We start from the raw sequence: 19979 nt of genomic DNA on the forward strand, positions 1-19979 counted from the left end.
GCCACCTCACGCCTTGTTGGCATCCACGCACATAATTCTTGCCACGCATGCCCACATCACCAAGAGGGTATTTTCCCCCCTAACAGATACCCATCGCCAACCGGGGGGTGCATACGCTTCGAATGTTGTCCACTCGGCACTTTCGCTAGTAGTACACCCGTCCCAAACCCAATCGCTCGCCTATTAGGTCCCTCTCATTGGTGCATGCCCCCTTGGCTTACATTGTGATTGGCCTCTTGGGCGAAATTCGTCTGTTGAAGGCACTACCTCGACCGGGGCATGTGTTGGATCTGCGATAGAAGCGGTACCAAGCCAGGCGCAAATAACTACCCATAGAAGCCTATCATAAACTACATGACATATTATTATTGCCTCATGATGGAATGTTAGTTATGTGTAGCGAAATATGTGATTGTGTGTGACAAACAATGTTAGCAAACCAACGACCTTAAAAAATTGCCCAAACATTCATAAACCAATTTGCCAAAGAGTTATACCGAAATACGTGTTCCGCAAACCCGAACGATCGCCACAAAAATAAGCGACGCTCGGGACGGCCTGTAACGAATCCCACAAACGCTGCACGACGCGTAAATGACGTTATTAGGCAAGCACGCGAAATCGAAGTCGCATAAACAAAAGTAGACGCAAACAGAAAACGAGAACCAGCCAGGGACGCATTTTCAACGCCCCTGGCTGGGCGCCAGAATTTCTCACGCCCTACGCTGGGCGCTGAAGTTGCTGCTTGGCCTTCTGGTCAGGCGCAGCAGCCTCGGTGCCCGCGCAAAAGGAAAATACGTAGCACAAAAAAAACGTTCGTAATTTTTTTTTTGCTACGAGAGCGTAAGAAGAAGCACTCGATTCTAGAAGCGACTTAAAAAAAATAAAAAATAAATAACTCTTTGTATCGTTTTTAGGCCTCCTACGACGACAATGCTCGGCACCAAAACCGAACATGCTAATAACTATGAATGCCACACGGGCAAGTGTTTCGAAAATCCAAAGAATGACCAAAAGAAAGAACTAAAAGTGTACCAACAAAAGAAAGAGCGAAAAACCAATAGAGAGAGTCAAAGTCTAGACTAAGTAATGCTTCAAACTTTGGGGCCTAAACTTTAGCTTATCTTATGCATAGGACTGGTCCTGCCACTTGGTGCCGATCGGGAAATCAAAGGTTAGTATGTCTCGAAGATACATCGCCAACACCAGGTTTAGTGACTCCAAACTCCGTCCGTCATCCCTCATTTCAAGGATCTCCGCTTCCCCAACCTCGATTCGCACCCTCAAACATGTCCATCGAAGAATTGCTAGACCAGATGGCTCAAATGACCCAACTCATGGGCCAACTGAAAATGGAAAACGAAGCCTTAGCGGCTGCACAAGCCAAAAATGACCTCGATAACGAGAAGAGGATTGAAAAAATGGTCCTACAGTAAACCATGGGGAGCAAGTACTTCTCCCTCGATCCTGAACCTTTTCCTGGCAAACTACCAGAATAGTTTAGTTCATCTGACTTACCAAAGTTTAAAGCCACGGACAATCCCCGTGATCATCTATTGAGCTTTGTGAATGCCATGAACTTGAAAGGCGTGGACAAGTCCATGTATTTACCTGCCTTTCCTTTGTCCTTGGAACCTGTGCCGCTCAAATGGTACTATCACCAAGACCCTAAACTCTTCCCCACTTGGGAAGACTTTGTCAATGTCTTCATCAAGCAATACTCGTCGAACATGGATTTTCAAGTCACCATGCGCGAGCTGGAAGTTCTCTTCCAAAAGAAATATGAGGGTTTCACACCTTACTTTGATAGATGGAGGGACCAGGCGGCCCAACTAATCAATAGGCCTCCCGAAACAGAATTGGTCCAAAAATTCATTGACAACCTGGACCCGGCTTACAGACAACACCTTAGGTACCTTGGACTTGACACTTTCAAAAGAGTTTATGATGTGGGAATAAAGATCGAGGATGATCTCGCAAAAACAATACAAAGTAAACCCGCATACAAAAGCAACACCTACAACAGGGGCAACACATCCCAAGCCCAAGAAGTCCATGCCGTAGAGGAGACTTCCGCCCGAAGAAGCCCTGGAAGATGGGTCCGAGACCGAAAGTTTGCCCCACTCGGGTCGACTTTAGTGCAAGCCTTCGAAAGACTAACCAATCAAGGAAAGTTGAGACCTATAGGCCCCACCCGTGACCCTCCTGTCAAGAGAAAATATTGGGTCGAAGGTACTTATTGCAAGTTCCATCAAGGAAATGGGCATGACACCGAAAACTGCTGGAACCTAAAAAATACAATCCAGGACATGATAGAGGATGAAGTGATACCTCTCCCTAACGTTGGCAAACCCAACAACAATAAGAGCCCACTCGGCTCTTGTCACATCTCTCTCGACCAACCAGAAAATGAGAACTTCGACCCTACGGTGTACATTACGCCTCAAGGTGCACCACTCGGTTTGGTCCATATGGATCGAATCGATAGAGAAGTGTGCGGTGTGTGGGATGATGATGCTGAAGATATTTACCTATCTCAAGTGTCGGGCCAGGACCTCTTTACTGAAACTTGGCCCGGGTATGCTCACATTGACACCACCCCTCAGGAGCCCGAGGTCGACAACCTCACCCGATCCGGAAGGATATACCAACCGGATATTCGCCCACCTCCTATGGACGATATCCCAGTTAGGCAAACTCCTGAGAATGGACGGCACGCCACCGTCGCAGAAGTCATTGAAAATCCTCTCTTGAAACAACTAAAAATAACCAAAGCCGAAATTACCATCTGGGATCTCATGTCTACTTCAAAGGATCATCGCGAAAAGCTTATTCGCTCACTCGACCTCATCTCAGTACCTACAGATATCACACCTGACTCATTGGTTAACCACGTTACGAGAGATGCTGGAGAAAAGGCCATAGTTTTCACTGTCAAAGACTTGCCCAAAGAGGGGGGTGCTCACAATAAAGCCCTCTATCTAGTAGTTGGATGCAAAGGAAAAAACATCCCCCTAGCGCTCGTAGATAACGGTTCGGCGGTTAATGTTTGCCCATTGCAAACCGCCCATTGCTTGGGGCTAGGAAACGATGACTTCCAAACCTCCACGCAAGGGGTACGAGCTTATGATAACTCCCGAAGGCCTGTGTTGGGAAAAATCAACCTTACCATACAAACCGGGCCTGTGGCACGCACCACGGAGTTTCAAATAATCGACGTCAAGCCCACTTTTAACCTCCTCTTGGGGCGACCTTGGCTCCATGACTTAGGAGGTGTGGCTTCTACCTTGCACCAAATGGTTAAACTTAACCATAACGGAGTAATACTAGAAATTCGCGCCCCTCCTCTCGACGTCAGTTGTACTATGGTTGGAACGGCCGAAACTGCAGACGACCTTTACGGGTTTCAAATGGAAGAAGCAATCCAGTTCATCGAAGATTATGATCCAGCATTCGTAGACCCGCACGCATCCCGAGTCATCCCTAGAATGCTGTTAGCTCAAGGTTATTTCCCTGGAACCCCATTGGGCATAAGGAAGAAGGAATGCACATTCCATCCTTTACCCAACAAATCTACTCCCTTTGGCTTAGGCTATGAACCAACGGAGGAAGATATTACTGACCACCTGTCTGGGCTACGCCTTAACAAGGCCAAACAAACCACCCTCCTTTCCCCGTATCAAAGAACCCTTAACGGGATGTTCGTTCGGGAAGGAGAAGGACACCCATGCTGTGATTTCCCTGAACCCTTCGTTCAGGATGGCTTGCTAAAACCAGGATTTGAAATCTTCCATGACTGCCACACCTTGGATGAGGCACCCCGCCTCACCAAGACTAAAACAACTGAAATATTGGACAACCAAGCTTTATGGACATTGTTTAACGAATCGAGGCCTATGGAGGACGAGACTGTGATGACTACCCTAGCTTTACAAGATGAAGGTTTCGATCCAACCCGGTTAATCGCTCCTGCATCAACACTAGAAGAGATCGAGAACGGATGGGTGAAGACATATCAGTGGGTCAATGCAAAAGGAATTGAATTCAAGATGAGTACCGGTGAAGGACCAAAGTTTTACGAGACTAAACCCAAGGCTTGAGCCACATAGAGCACCTTAGTAAAAGCGCCTAGTAGTTCTTTAGATTGGTAGAAAAAAATAATAAAGACTTTAGATGGTCCTAAGACCCCTTAGAACATAGGTCAATTTTATTTCAGTGTGTTTCCCTTACTTTCCAAATTAATAAAGGCGTAAATTTCTCCTAAAATTTTATTCTAACACTAAGTAAGCACCAAATTCACTTGCAAAATACAAAAATAAAGAGGCGGCCCACTCTAGGCCCAATAAACGAGACCCACTCGGTCTTGAAATCGTGCCATGGGAACCAATTCCCGAAATCCACAAAATAAACCGTACCATCCCCTTCATATCCCAAAACATAAAAGTCAACCAGTGTCATCATAAAAGTCAATCCATGCAACCCAAAGAAATCAAAGGAAATCCAAATCCAAAACAAATGCAAATGTTGCTTAAAAAGGGAATTAATAAAATGTAACCCCACCATACCCTTCAAAAACGACACGCACCTCAAACCCACCCAAAAGCCTACACAAAGATCTTCATCACTCCCGCTCCCTAACTCCATTTTCAAAGCCGTTTCGAGTCACGAATAGAAAAAATTAATCCGGATAAAAATGTGTCTCACGCTAACAGTCAAAAAAGCCTCCGAAATAGCCTCAAAATCAATTTTTATACAAGTAAAAAGCAAAGCACTAAAACGAAGAAAAAATAAATAAATGCAAGAACACGTGAAGCAAAGCGTCAAAAACGACCGCCAGAAATCATTTTCAGCGCCCAGGGCTGGGCGCCGAAATCTTTGACGCCCCAGCCTGGGCGTTGAAACTCTCTGCCTGCCTAAATTTTTTTTAGAAGTGCTCGTCATTTTATCCGCACATAACGGAAAAATAACGAACACTTGGGGGGTACAGCACGTATCCAAATAGGTTCCCCAAAAAATATAGCCATACAAAAAATAGTCGAATTTCATTTCTTACGCGACTTACCGCAAAAAAAAAAAAACGGCAGACAAAAATAGTGATAATACTTCACTCATTTGACCGGTTAAGTAATATGCTTCCACCTCAGGGCATATCTATCAAAATCCGGCATCTTAGAATTTATTCTAGGTAGAACTACGCGCGACCTGATTCTGACAAGATACGTAGGCAATCCTTACCAAGGATTCGGTCTAATAAAAAAAACATATATAAATTGTGCAAAAAGTGTTAGACATATAAAAATATAAAAAAGAGGAGAAACAAAAAATGAAAATGAAAAATAAAATACGCCTTTATTGAAAAATAATAAGAAGGAAAACAAAGTGCTAAGAAATGAAAAAACAAACACAACTGAAATAAATAAAGGGCACCTACACCCTAGCAAGAACTACACTACTCTAGTTCTTCCGGATCATCAAATAAAGTCTTGTAGAGGGAAATGTTCGCAGGATCCACCCCCACAGTCTTCTGCGCTGCCCCTATATCAATCTCCATGAGAACCGGATCCTGGACACTAACTTCCAAAGACGCCAAGGCTTCAGAAACATTCTCGGTTATAGCCCGCTTAGCCTCAAGGGCACAGACAATGGTGGGAAAAGAATTATTATCATCAACTAGACTAGCCACTGTTTCTACAGGCGGCTGAGCCTTCCTAACCCATACATTGTTCCGGCGACGATCTCCGCGAGAGCCTGCACTTCTTTTAACAACAGCAGGCCCCTTCATGTTAGGCACCTTTTTAGGCCTAGAACTGGAACGGGGAGGAACTTCCTTTCGCTTTCGATTAGGACGAGCTTTCACAGTCTTAATACCATGGGTGCGAGGATTGGCAGAATCACGGCCCTCATATCTGACCCGAATGCGAGGTATCAAAAGCTCATCCGGCTCCCTATTTCGAGCCTCGGTCCTCACGGCCTTATCATCGGAGCTCATCCACAACTTGTAGTTTTCAGAAAGACCCACAAAGCCATTTGTAGCTACGGCCCAACGCGGGAGACCATCATAATACTTAGCCCACGCTTGAACCCGTGCTTGTGAAAAGGCCGCTACTTTATGTGGTACCGTATCAGAAAAGGGGATAGTCTGCCTTAAACCGTATTGACGCATGACTCGGTAAGGGAAAATATAAATGGACCGAGATAGCCCCAACAAGGAAACATAAACCGATACATCAGAACCCCCCGTCATAGTAGTCAAACCCCACCACGGTACCACCCACTTAATAGAACAGATACCATGAGTAAAAAATGAGGCCCACTCGGCCTCGTCCTGGCCTCGGTGCAAATATTTTCGGTTACCCAAGGCTATAGGGCAATAATGTTTAGGATCGGCAGGAGTTTCCAAGAGCCTAAGCCGTTCCACGAGCCAAATCTGCAAAAAAACGGGTACGATAAAAAAAAAGTAATAAAAAGAAAACGGTTCCTGGGGCGCAGTTTCAACGCCCAGGACCAGGCGCCGAAAATTCTAGCGCCCAGCCATGGGCGCTGAAACTCAGCCCCAAGGCAGGACGAATAAAAAATATATATGCAAAAAAACGTATACGTGCGCAAAGAAAAAAAATCGATTACCTGCAGTAATAGGGGGCTTCCCTTAAAATATTCAGATTTGACATCCTTCTTTAGCTCATCCGCACTCAGCAAAGTCTCGGCAACAACCAACGGCATAATAGAATAGCAACTTTCCATCTGGCTAATCAAGGGGATCAACCTTATGTCACCGAACTCACCATTGTTATTCGACAGCAAATAATGATTCAACAAGAAAAATACAAGGGCTCGAATATTCAATTTCTGTTCGTTCATATTCTTACTAGGCCTAAAGTGATGTTTTACAAGTTTTGCCAAATTAACCTCATCACCTACAACAGTTTCAGCAAGCATGTTAGCATCTAGTCCTAGGAAAGCCCCTATGGTTGTTTTACCCTCTTCAATAGTGCTAGGAGTGGCAGAGGTAGCATTAGTAGGATAACCAAGGATCGCAGCGAATTCATCTGGCAAAGCACATATTTTGTTGCCCCGAAAGACAAAAACATGATGATCGGAATCCCAAAAGCTTAGGGCTGCATGCAGAAAATTATAGTCAATATTAATTTGTTGTAAGCCTAAAAGTGCCTCTAAGTGGTATTCTTTTAACAAAGCCTTTTCTGTAGGAGTAAGGGCCCGTAGCCAACGCCTAACAGCCCGTTGGAGTGAGAAAGTAGGAATCGACATGACGAAAGCAAGGAGTAACTAAAACACAGCAAAGAAAGAAGGAAATTGAGAGTGATGGAAAATAGGGACGTATCTAGCCCCTATATATAGCTGAACGCATCAAGTGACATCCTGATCCCATTCGGAAACGCGTTAAGAAATTCGAAAGTCAAAATTCGCCAGGAAAGGACTTTCAGCGCCTGAAGCTGGGCGCCGAAATAATTAACGCCCAGCCTTGGGCGCCGAAAATGCAGCCCAAGGCCCAGATTTCACAAAACGCGGAACAGGAAAAGACTTAAAACCGTGTTGCTAGACACGAGGCCCTATTGCAATTAAGATCAAGCCAAAAGCACCTTTAAGCTCCCAAATAGCAAAAATGAATGGTAAAACTTGATCGAAACTTAGACTTGTCTCAAGGAACATATATGTACACTTTTCAAAACAAATATGAAATATCAAGGTCATTCTTCGAAACACCAAAAAATGTTGTTAAGTCGTTGGTTTCTCAAATAAAAAATGTTTGTCTGTCAAAAGATTAATCCGGGCCAAGCTAAACCGGATGATATTAAATCTTGTCGCCCGAAGACTGAAGTCGCACCCCATGACTTCGCCAAAATAGCACACCACTATGAAAGGTCGCTCACACATACGAGCACGACCCCAAACATGATTAAAAGACGTTATGAAATATGCGAAAAATACCAACCAAGCCCGAGTGCTTGGGGGCTCGCGAAAAGTATACTCCAACAAAGAGTGCTCAATCGAAATCACATTCCCGGACTACGCTATACGCCGTCCCATGTTTGGATGATCTCAAAAGAACAGGTTCGACCTCAGAAAAGGGTCGTCATTGACACTAGTACATGGTCCTTTGATCAAAGACCAAGTAGTGGCAAAAATCAAGCCGTAAAGACTAGCTCAAAACCACGAAAGCAGACGGTCGCAAGACAAAGGTCCGTCTAAACCCGTTGTCAACCCACGTTCAGGTCACAACTAAATTCGAGCATCCCTCGAAAGAATTCGCTCTTGCAAGAATGAACAAAAGAAATTCTCAAAAAAGAAATCACGATGAAAAAATAGGAAACTTGCCCATCTCAGTTGGCAAGATCACGTCACGAACCACGCGAGTTCCAAAACAAAAAACAAATTCAGGGACGTCCACCCTCAGCGGACAGGGTTCGCCCACCCTCAGCGGGCGGGGTCTGCGTCACTAGCCGCGCAGATCCTCAGTTTTCGAAAAATAGAGTCTTCAAAAAAAAAAAAACAAAATGAAACAGGCTCGCCATCTTCAGCCGGCGGGGTCTACGGCGCAAACCACGTAGGTCCTCATTTTCAAAAAATAAACACAAAACAAATTTCAAATAGATTCGTCCACTTCTATTGGACGGGGTGTCCACCCTTAGCGGGCAGGTTCGCCATCTTTAGCCGGCGGGGTCTACGTCACAAACCGCGTAGGTCCTTATTTTCAAATTTCAAAAATAGATTCGTCCACTTCTATCGGACGGGGTGTCCACCCTTAGCGGACAGGCTCGCCATCTTTAGCCGGCGGGGTCTGCGTCACTAACCGCGCAGGTCCTTAGTCGCTGCAGCGATAACTTTTTCTGGTTTTCCGTTTTTCCAAAAAAGAACGATGTGAGTAGCTTTCCCTTTTTCCAAAGATTGGTTTTCCGTTTTTTCCAAAAAAGAACGATGTGCTGGATTTTCCTTCGTTTTACGTCCCATAAAAACAAGGGGGTTTTCTCATTTAGCTAACCTTGAAAATGAGAATCTTTAAAAACATTTTTACCTCGTGATTGGGCTTGGCCAGGCCCAATTACACTTTATAGCTTTGATTTCGAAAACATCTGTAGCTACTCCCAATGACAAAGTGAGGGAGTTTCTACGCACCTTCAGATCCTTCCAATGACAAAGTGAGGAAGTTTCTATACTATCCGTTGACAAATCCTAATGACACGTGAGGGATATGTCGACACTTCAAGTGATGACCCTTAAGTCAAATGTTATCACTCGGGGGCTCGTGAGGCCCTCGCCAAAACAGGTCACCATGGCTTGTGCGACGCACTCCGTCTAATACTTTGACCATCGTCTTACTCCAAGACTCAGTCAAAGTGGGGGCTAACTGTAGACACCTACTTTTGTCCCCATTCCCGAAAGGGAAGGTTCGATGATGAAAGCATAAATCTCCACTTGACAACGCATCTCCTATAAAATAACGAATCTCGATCACCCCTTTTCATTTCACCCGAAACCTGCTATTTATAGAAACCTGCTATTTATGGAAACCTGCTAAAAATAGTAACTGCCGTAATGGGTAGTTGTTAAAAGTGGCAAGTCATAAAAGATAGAAACCTGTCAGAATTAGGTGTTGCACTCCAACATAAATCCTAAATGAGATAGAGATTATGAGAGAATCCTATTCCTAATATGATTCGAAAATAAGAGTCACGTATTAATTAAAATCCTAACGAGCCTAGAGTTCGTAACGGGCCCAGACGCATTCCGTCACAAGGTTAATACGCACTAAAAGACTCGGTTAAGTCTCAAACACTCCGGATTCTAGGAATCCGAATCTGACTAAGAAAACAGCCCAGATCCTATTTTCAACGTCTGGCTATGGGCGCCGAAATCTTCGGCGCCCAGGCCTGGGCGCTGAAATTACATGGGACGTATTCTTTCCTAATTCCTCGTGGATTAGAGCTCTACAATTCTATCTTTCCACGAACTCTTTTCTATAAATATAGCCCAAGTTCGACGTGAAAAAAGGGGACACACAACACACAATTATTATTCTGAGTATTGACTCTAAACCCCTAAGCCTAAGCCTCACGCTGCAAAACTGATCACGCGTTCTGTCGCAATCGATCCATAAATCGAACAGAACGTATCCTGTCCCATAATTTGAGATTCGTTAAAGAAAAGGAGAAATAGCAAAGTCAAAGTGGTTAGTTTTCTGAGAACCGTGACGCACCTCTCAAGGGTGCGTCGTAATGTGTCCCTTTTCTATGATTTAATTGCTTTCCTCGCCCATTTATGAACTGTTAAACTAACTAAATCTGATTGTTCGATCACGCCTAATAAATATGATATTTTTGGGAATTGGATTATCATGCTAGGTCCCTTAAAACAATCTAAATCAGATAATCGCGCTCGATCTAGTACTATATGTTGCATATTGTTAAAATCAACTCAGATTAGTTTAATAGTTAACACATGTCCCTTCAATTATTTATGCTGAGCTAGTAAGGATATCATACCTCTGGAGTTATCGAAGAGAGAGTACTCCTCTCGGTAGTTACAGTCCCCCGAACCCTCAATCTCTACCTTGCGGGTGTATGTTGAGAGATCCCCACACCAGGGATCACAAGGGAACCTACGGCCGTCGTGGTCAAACATAATTGCACTCCCTTTATGTCACGATAACCGGGTTTTGTCAGTTTTTCTCATTGTCGTTAAAAACTGAATGGCGACTCCTATATTACTAGTCAATTGGGTGTAAACTCACAGGAAATCCAATTACACTTGATTTGACAAAAAGAAACGTCACTCCCACGAGGGACAAGGTCACGCATTAGCCTCGTGCTTTTTCGACCCCCTCACAGCAAGCACTATAGAACATTGTGGTGTATACAGGTGTACTGTAATGCGGACAATTGTATTCTATCTTTCTATCGGTGCAACCACATATTAAGCCGTATCGGGATGCGACTGTGACTGAGTACGTGTTCAATCTATTTTAGGAAGCTTTCTATTTATATAAGTTACTATATTTAACAGGTCCTGCTCCGGATGGTCTCTTGAGTCAGTCGAGGGTCGTTCTTCAGCTAATCAGAGTGCATTGATGACAAGTGGTCGGGTTATAGTTTCATCATCGAACACACCGCTTCGGGCATAGGGACAAATGTAGGCGTCTACAGTATGCAAGCCAAAAACCCAATTCTTGGATCCCCAATACAACAAAATGATTCATGGAAAAGTAAACTTGCAGAATAAAAAATGAGAAGAGAAATAAAAACAACACTTTACACCATCCATGAAGATATGGAATGGAAGAGAAGGAATATATCAAATGGAAGAGAAGCACAAAAATAAACATATGCACAATCCATGAAGACATGAAATGGAAGAGAAGGAAGAAAGAAAAAGCCCTTGTGGTTTGCGATAATGCACCAAATACACCTGCGTCTTTCGAATTACATAATATGCCCCTATTTTTGCCTAAGTTTGCACCAAATATCCCTGATCTGACCTATCGTTAGTCCTCCGTTAACTCATGTTTATAATTCACAGTACGCCCCTATTTATAAAATTATTCACATTATACACCTATTTGTGAACTTAGTTGTACCAAATACCCAAATTGTAGGAATTTGAATTTAACGGGTAGTTTAATTAAACCTAGAGATTAAAATATAGCCGTTATGTTCTTGTTGCTTATAAATAGTACTAGTGTTCATTGCACTTGCATATTTTCCCCTCTCTTTCCTAAGTATCCATGAGATCTCATTCAAAAACCGAATCCTCTTCCATCCCAAATTTAGCATACATTAGTGTTCCAAATAGAAATTGCTATCGCGGGAGAAGATTTGCCATTAGGAGCTCGGAAACGACAAAAAATCCGCAAAATCTTTACTACAAGTGTGATCCTTGTGACAATTTCAGGTGGTGCAAAGGTTTTGTTGAACAGACACTTGATGAGGTTCAAAGTAAGGGAAACAGAGATGAACAAGGGCATGAAGAAAACAGGGGAATGCATGAAGAAAGCAGGGGAATGCATGAAGAAAGCAGGGGAATGCATGAGGAGTTGAAGCTACTGAAGAAGAAATTGAAACAACAGAAACAACAAATCAATTTTGCAATTAACATTGGTGTAATAATGTTTGCGTTTCTCATTTGGATAGCAATGAAGTAGAGTTGTAACAAATGTCAAGCAATAAAGTGATACTTTGTTCCATAAATACTTGTTCAAGCATATTAGCTTTACAAAAAATTCTTTCTAAGTGGAGAAATGCCACTGAAACTGCACAAAAACATATGGTTTAAGCATTCTCTTGCTTTCAAAAATTGATTCTAACTAACTATTAACTTAATTCACTAAGTTGGTTTTACTTTATGCACCTACAATTCACAAAAAGTGTTCTCATCATGGTCAATCAGTTGTCTTTGTCCTCTTCCTGGTGTTTGGAGCCCCCTGTGATGTACTTGCTCCTGCTGCAGGCCTCTTTGAAGTGCTTGGTCCAGTGGCATTTGGTCCTCCACTCTTACATGTTCTTGAGTTGTGACCAAACTCTCTACACTTTCTACATTTGACATTGTTGTTCCTCTTCCCCTTCTTGGGTTCATTTGCTCCTCTCTTTCTCTTCTTAGCAGGTCTGCTGATAGGTTGTCGTACACCCGTCAAAAATAAAATTCTAACGAAACCTCCTAACAATGTAGTAGGGTAAGCAGGGTCGAATCCACAGAGAGATGGCTATTTAAATCTAGCTTTCAAGGTATGGCGAAACTAACAATGTCACGAAATTTAGGATTCAATGTTTAAACTAAAATAAATAGAAAAATAAACTAAAAGATCTAGGGCAACGGTTCACCATGTTCATAGTTCAGAATCAATCAAAACATCATCAACAACTCAAATATTCAAATTATCTAGAGCACAAGTTAATCCTACGGTCGGGTCTTAACACTCTCAATTCAACATATGCAGTACGATCGCTAACATAATCAGAATTGCTAGTTGTAGGTAAGCCTCTAAAATTCGATCTTTCGATTCTAAATCCTATTAGCATGATTTAATCAAACAATTGATCAGATTGCAAAGATTAACAATATAAACCTAATCAACTAGAAATATCAATGAATAATCAAACCATCAACAATAATAATAAGGATTCATAATATAAACATGGATTCCCAAACCCTAGAAAGCGAACTACTCAATCATGAAACGAACAATGAAAATCAAATCTTAATGAAAACATAATTAAAAGTAATAAATAAAATAAAGAGAAAAATCAATAATACCTCAAAGAATTACATTGATGGAGTATGTAGAAAAACTAGGGTTCATGAAAAAGAAAAGAGAGAAAAAGAACGTCAATTCGAATCCTAGGAGAATTAAAACCTAAAGGAAATAAAGCATAAGGGATAAAAGCATTCCCTTGAAGTATTTATATGCTTCCTAAATTCTAAACAAAATAGGAAAAGATAACAATTACATAAGCTAAGATTTAATTGGACGATCACGAAGACCAAAACATGCGCGGGAATCACTTGGGCGCAGAAACCAGCGGGCCCGCTGGTTGGTCGCTGGTTTTCGCGCCCAAGGAGGAGAGTTGGACCTGCGTTTTGGGCTGTGGACGAATCGGATAGTCAAGCCATCTTGTTTATGTCATAACTCTTGTTCTACAATGCCTATAAGGACGTGTGACCTGTCGTTGGAAAGCTCTTGAAGCCTACTTTCTAGGCCAATTAAAATCGCTTCATTCCGACATGTAGAACTTGAGATATCATCAAAAGAGTGAACGCTTGTCCGTTTTGATGCTTAGAAAAGTAGCGTTTAGCTTCGTTGTTGACTTAAAATTATCCCTAGAGACATGCAATGATCCTCGAGTCAACATTCCATCCGTTCATCATCCAAATAAACTCATAACACTCCGAAAGCATCCAAATGACCGTAAAGTCACCCGATACATTAAGAAAACACAAACATGGTGTAATAGAGTACGACAACGATAACTTATGCAAATGTGATCCTAAATGCAACTAAAATGATATAAATGCCTAATAATGCAACCTAAATGCGCCTAAAATACCCTATACAAATATGACTCATCAAATTCCCCCAAGCTAGACTGTTGCTTGTCCCCAAGCAACACTAAACCAAAGATAGAGAAACAAGACGCACATGACTTTCATAAAACCATGGTAAGACCAACCTAACTCTCGGGAAAACAATCAAACAGAGTTATTGAGACAGAAATCTAGCTCGGATACAAATAGAACCACAAAGCATCATGATCCACAATTGAAACAACCAAGCTTAGCCACAAACTATTCTCAATCAAGCTAGTCGTCGCCGCATACCTTGTAGAATATAAATATATGATGCAACATGGGGTAAGATGACAATAGCAAGAAACGATTTTCATTCAATCACAAAACAAACATGCCGATCAAGAGGTCTTTATAATAAGCTTGTAATGGGGCTAGGTGATCGAAAAGGAAGGGTAGGGTATAATTTGGGAAAAAGTGAGAGTAAGGTCCAACTTGGGGAGCAAATGTGAACTATATGCGTCGGCATGATAATGCTGAAAATCCAACTCCATCGAACCATGAAACCCGAACAATCAACCAAGTTATAAATAACCAAGGGGAAAAGCATAATATAATGTCAATGATATTTGTTCATTCCCCTTTCCCTGCTTTCAAACTACATACAAAAACGAAAAACATATTTATTTTTTTTGATTTTTCTCTTTGATTTTTCTATTTTTTTTTCTTTTTTTCTTTTTTTCTTTTTTTTTTCTATTTTTTTTCTTATTTTTTTTTATATTTTTTTTTATGAAAATAAAACTAAAGAATGAAATCGAAAGTACATAAATAAATCTAATGCGAACTGTTACAAGCTTGGGTGCCAACAATAATATACGTTATTTCCGAACCACAAATCCAAACATAGCCTCGAACCACGAACTATTGGCTTAGTGTGCCAATCAATCAACATCAATGAAACCATTACGAACACCGAAGCTCCCCCAAGCTAGACTCAGGACAAGTAACCAACGGGGCTAATAGGGCTCAATTTTGTGGAGTTAAAACAATAAACGGACAAGGCTACAACATGGGTATGAAAGGCAGGAACTGATGTTTCTAAATTCGTCTGAAGGCTTCCTAAGAGAATGGCCTCTGTCATACGCGGCATGTGTGAGTTGCAACTAAGCTACTAATGAATCTCAAGCCAAAGTCATACGATAACAAGTCACATCAATCACACAAACACATAATAAGGTAACCTACAAGATAATTGGCTAGCTATTCTTGACACGAGACCAACATCTTACCGCATACCATTCAATTGGTTCACACAATGCCAAGCAATTATCAATGTATAACATGACCGACTGAATTTCAGAATCATAACTAAGTTCAAAAGAAGCTCATGAGAGTCAAGTAAAGCCCGAACATAGTTTGAAAGTCAATTGCACAATGCAGGGTATAAAGACATATGAATGCAAAAAATGCAACTAAATTGAACAATAACACTAGGAAAGCAGTACTTTTTTTCGTTGCACGTAAACTCCCACCACTAATGGATGGTACAAAGCGTACAACACCTAAAAAAAAAAAACTATACTAGAAAGCAATAAAGATAGATATTCCTCCCCCAAGCTAAACAAAACACAGCGCCCTCACTGTGAAAATAACAACAAAATAACTCAAACAAGAGGGAGAGATAGAAAATGCTCACTCGTGATGAGCCTCGTCTGCCGAGTATGACTCGGTAGGACTGTCGACAGTGGAAGCGGTGTAACCAGAAGCTTCAAATTGACGACGCAAAGAGCCAATCTCCATGGATGTGGTTGATTTGGGTGAGAGCTAGTTGATTTAGTTGTTTTCATGATGCAACAACCACAATTTAAAATACTCCAATCAACCAAGACGGTGCATACTTCAAGATCCCACGATCAGTCCCAACAAGCAATCCAAGCGTTAACAATATTCGCTCAATGCTAATAATTCAAACTCAACAACCAACGAGCGTTAATCAATCTTAACAAATAATCCATATATTATTCACAACCAACAATAACACTTCGAATTCAACAACCAACATTAATATCAAAATTCCCATTTTCTTTTCAAAAATTGATTCAAGTGAATAAAGTTTAGGAAATTTTGAAATTCTAATACTTCTTTGTGTATCACCAAGATCAGAAATTGGTTGCAAACTCACGTGAATTTCGCAAATAGGCCCCTAGCCTACTCAATTTTCCAATGTCCACAAAGAAACAAAAACCCCAAATTGATTTCAAAAGTTAGGTTTTAAAATCAAGAACAAGATAATGGTGAATATGGGAGATTTGAGAGGAGGAGAGAAGGGAGGGTGGTGGATGGTGGGCTGGTGGTGCGGGGGTGCGCCCACCACCGTAGTTCAGGAAGCCGGCGGCTGTGATGATGGATGGTTAACAGCCTGGTGGTGTGCGGGAGGGAAGGAATTCGAAGGGGGAACTGTGCGAAGGAGGGCGGCTGGGTTGTCGGGGGAGTGGTTCGACGCCGGCGTAGCGCCGGTGAGGTGATGGCGGTTGTACTGGGCGAGAGAGGGTGGAGGGCTGGCGTCGGGGGAGGGAGAGTGTCGTGACTGGCGAGTTCCAGGTGGGGGGGGGTGGTGTTTCGCCGAGGTGAACGAGAGGAAAGAGGTGGTGTTTGGTGGGCGCCGGCGTAGCTGCCGGTCGGGTGATGGTCGGCCGTAGGGTGGTGAGGGAGAGAGAGTTCGAAGGCTGGTGGTTGCGGTGTGTGGGTGAGGGAGAGGGAAGAGTTTGCAGGCTGGTGCGCCGAGAAAGATGGAGAGGGGAAAGTTGGCCGGCTGGGTTTCGTGGGTGAGGGAGAAGGGGGAAGGCTGGGCGCCGAACTCCGGTGAGGTGGGAGTTGATGCCGGCGAGTAACGGAGGGAGAGGTTGGAGGATGGCCTGGGTGGTAGGCGGTGTTGTGGGTGAGGGAAGGCCAGTTGTTTTTCTTGTTTTTTGAATAAGGGGAGGGCGGGAATCCAGCGTGGTCGCTGGCAATCCAGCGGGCAAGGCAGAGAGTTGTGAAATTGGGCCAAAAACGTTCAGCGAGGCCGCTGGGTAGTCGCTGGTTGTGCGCACAATGAAGTGCGACCAGCTAGCTTGTTGGGCGAGCGCTGGAATGCGCGAGTGCAGCTCGTCGCTGCATCATTGTGGCTTGCAAAAACTTGTCGATGCATCGGATTTTCGGAATTAACTTGATCTTGATCCTATAATTCTGAAAAAATAATAATTCAAGCACCACTAAATTCAAAAGTTAGAATCGTTAGTGAAACTAAACGCAAAAAAATAAATAAAATAAATACGATGAACGAAAAACTAATCTAAAAATAAAATAAAATTATGAATTCAAGTGAACTCAAAGAAAAAAAATCATTAGTAAAATTAAATGCGAAATAAATAAATAAATAAATACGATTAACGAAAACTAATCAAAAAATAAAATAAAATTATGAATTCAAGTGAACTCAAAGGAAAATATTTTTGTGCTTTTGTTATTTTTTTTATTTTTTTTATTTTCAATAAATTAAGCAAATAGAAATAAAATACTAAATTAAAATGGAAATAAATGAAGAAAATTGAAATGAAGGAAAGTTAGGAATCGGGTTGCCTCCCGATAAGCGCTCGTTTTAAGTCATTAGCTTGACTCCACTCAAATAGTTAATCAGAAGAATCCAACGCCTTGAGTAATTTATCAAATGCCCCTGCAAACATGTCATTGAGCACTACGTATGGCTTGAGAAAAACCAAATTCATCCTCGCAAATAGGGTATTAGATAAATAAACAGAAAAAATAAAACCAAAAGAAAAAGAATCAGAAGTAGAGGAAAAATCAAAAGAAAAAGAAAAAGGAGAATATTTACAACTTCCCTCTAATTGCTCCTCGGGCAATGTAAACGTTTTAGAATGAGCATCAAGGCCGGCAAGGTCAAATGTATCATGGAATGGAGACCTATTGATAAAGTGCGAAAGGCTTAACATGGGGGATGAAGGAACAAGATCAAGCCTCCGCGAGAACGGGATATAGGCGGGAGGAGATATAGGGTCATTAATGCTTTTACCTACAATTCCACCCTCTTGAATAAACTTGTCACTAAAATCTTCAACCAAAAGTTTCGCAACCAACGGTTTCTCAACCATCGATTCTACAACTATTAGTGATTCTTCATCCTCCAAAGTCTCCGTTATATCCAACTTTTCCTCTTCAGTACCAAAAGTCAAATGATAACCTTCCTCTAATGAACTAACATTCTCAACAAATCCACCACCACCATCATCATCATCATCATCATCATTATAAAGGATTTTCATGTCACAATAAGATGGTTCAAGTTGGAAATTTTGCATATCAAATCGAAGGAAAGGGTTGACAGTTCTAACATATGACTCGTTATAGGGACAAAGAGAAGTATCATGGTCATGACAATGACAATAAGAACAATAGTATGGGGGAGGGGTGTGAGTTTGAGGAATAGGAAAAGAGAAATTTTGCAGAGTAGGTTCAACAAACATTGTCATCTCCCACTCATATGTATCCCTAGCTAATTGCTCAATCAAATCCCAACACTCTTCTGGAGTCTTCTCCACAAATATATAACTACTCATGGAATCCAACACCAATCTTGTATCTTCATTCAATCCCTCATAAATCACCATACATAGTTCCCATTGTTCAAAAATATGACTTGGACCAAGAAAATCTCCAAGCCTATAATAATATCTCCAAAACACTTCATTCTCGAATTGAGGAAAACAAATAGAAGCCATTTTATATTAAAAAGAAAAAAAAGGGAAAATTTATACACAAACGAAAAAATATATACAATGTAGCCTCACCAAAAGTAAAAGCTAAAAAGAAAAATAAAACCGTCTCCCTGGCAACGGCGCCAAAATTTGATAGGTTGTCGTACACCTGTCAAAAATAAAATCCTAACGAAACCTCCTAACAATGTAGTAGGGTAAGCAGGGTCGAATCCACAGAGAGATGGCTATTTAAATCTAGCTTTCAAGGTATGGCGAAACTAACAATGTCACGAAATTTAGGATTCAATGTTTAAACTAAAATAAATAGAAAAATAAACTAAAAGATCTAGGGCAACGGTTCACCATGTTCATAGTTCAGAATCAATCAAAACATCATCAACAACTCAAATATTCAAATTATCTAGAGCACAAGTTAATCCTACGGTCGGGTCTTAACACTCTCAATTCAACATATGCAGTACGATCGCTAACATAATCAGAATTGCTAGTTGTAGGTAAGCCTCTAAAATTCGATCTTTCAATTCTAAATCCTATTAGCATGATTTAATCAAACAATTGATCAGATTGCAAAGATTAACAATATAAACCTAATCAACTATAAATATCAATGAATAATCAAACCATCAACAATAATAATAAGGATTCATAATATAAACATGGATTCCCAAACCCTAGAAAGCGAACTACTCAATCATGAAACGAACAATGAAAATCAAATCTAAGAATGAAAACATAATTAAAAGCAATAAATAAAATAAAGAGAAAAATCAGTAATACCTCAAAGAATTACATTGATGGAGTATGTAGAAAAACTAGGGTTCATGAAAAAGAAAAGAGAGAAAAAGAACGTCAATTCTAATTCTAGGAGAATTAAAACCTAAAGGAAATAAAGCATAAGGGATAAAAGCATTCCCTTGAAGTATTTATATGCTTCCTAAATTCTAAACAAAATAGGAAAAGATAACAATTACATAAGCTAAGATTTAATTGGACGACCACGAAGACCAAAACATGCGCGGGAATCACTTGGGCGCAGAAACCAGCGGGCCCGCTGGTTGGTCGCTGGTTTTCGCGCCCAAGGAGGAGAGTTGGGCCTGCGTTTTGGGCCGTGGGCGAATCGGATAGTCGAGCCATCTTGTTTATGTCATAACTCTTGTTCTACAATGCCTATAAGGATGTGTGACCTGTCGT

The sequence above is a fragment of the Spinacia oleracea genome, chromosome 3 (genome assembly GCF_020520425.1).
Source record: "Spinacia oleracea cultivar Varoflay chromosome 3, BTI_SOV_V1, whole genome shotgun sequence".
NCBI lineage: Eukaryota > Viridiplantae > Streptophyta > Magnoliopsida > Caryophyllales > Amaranthaceae > Spinacia > Spinacia oleracea.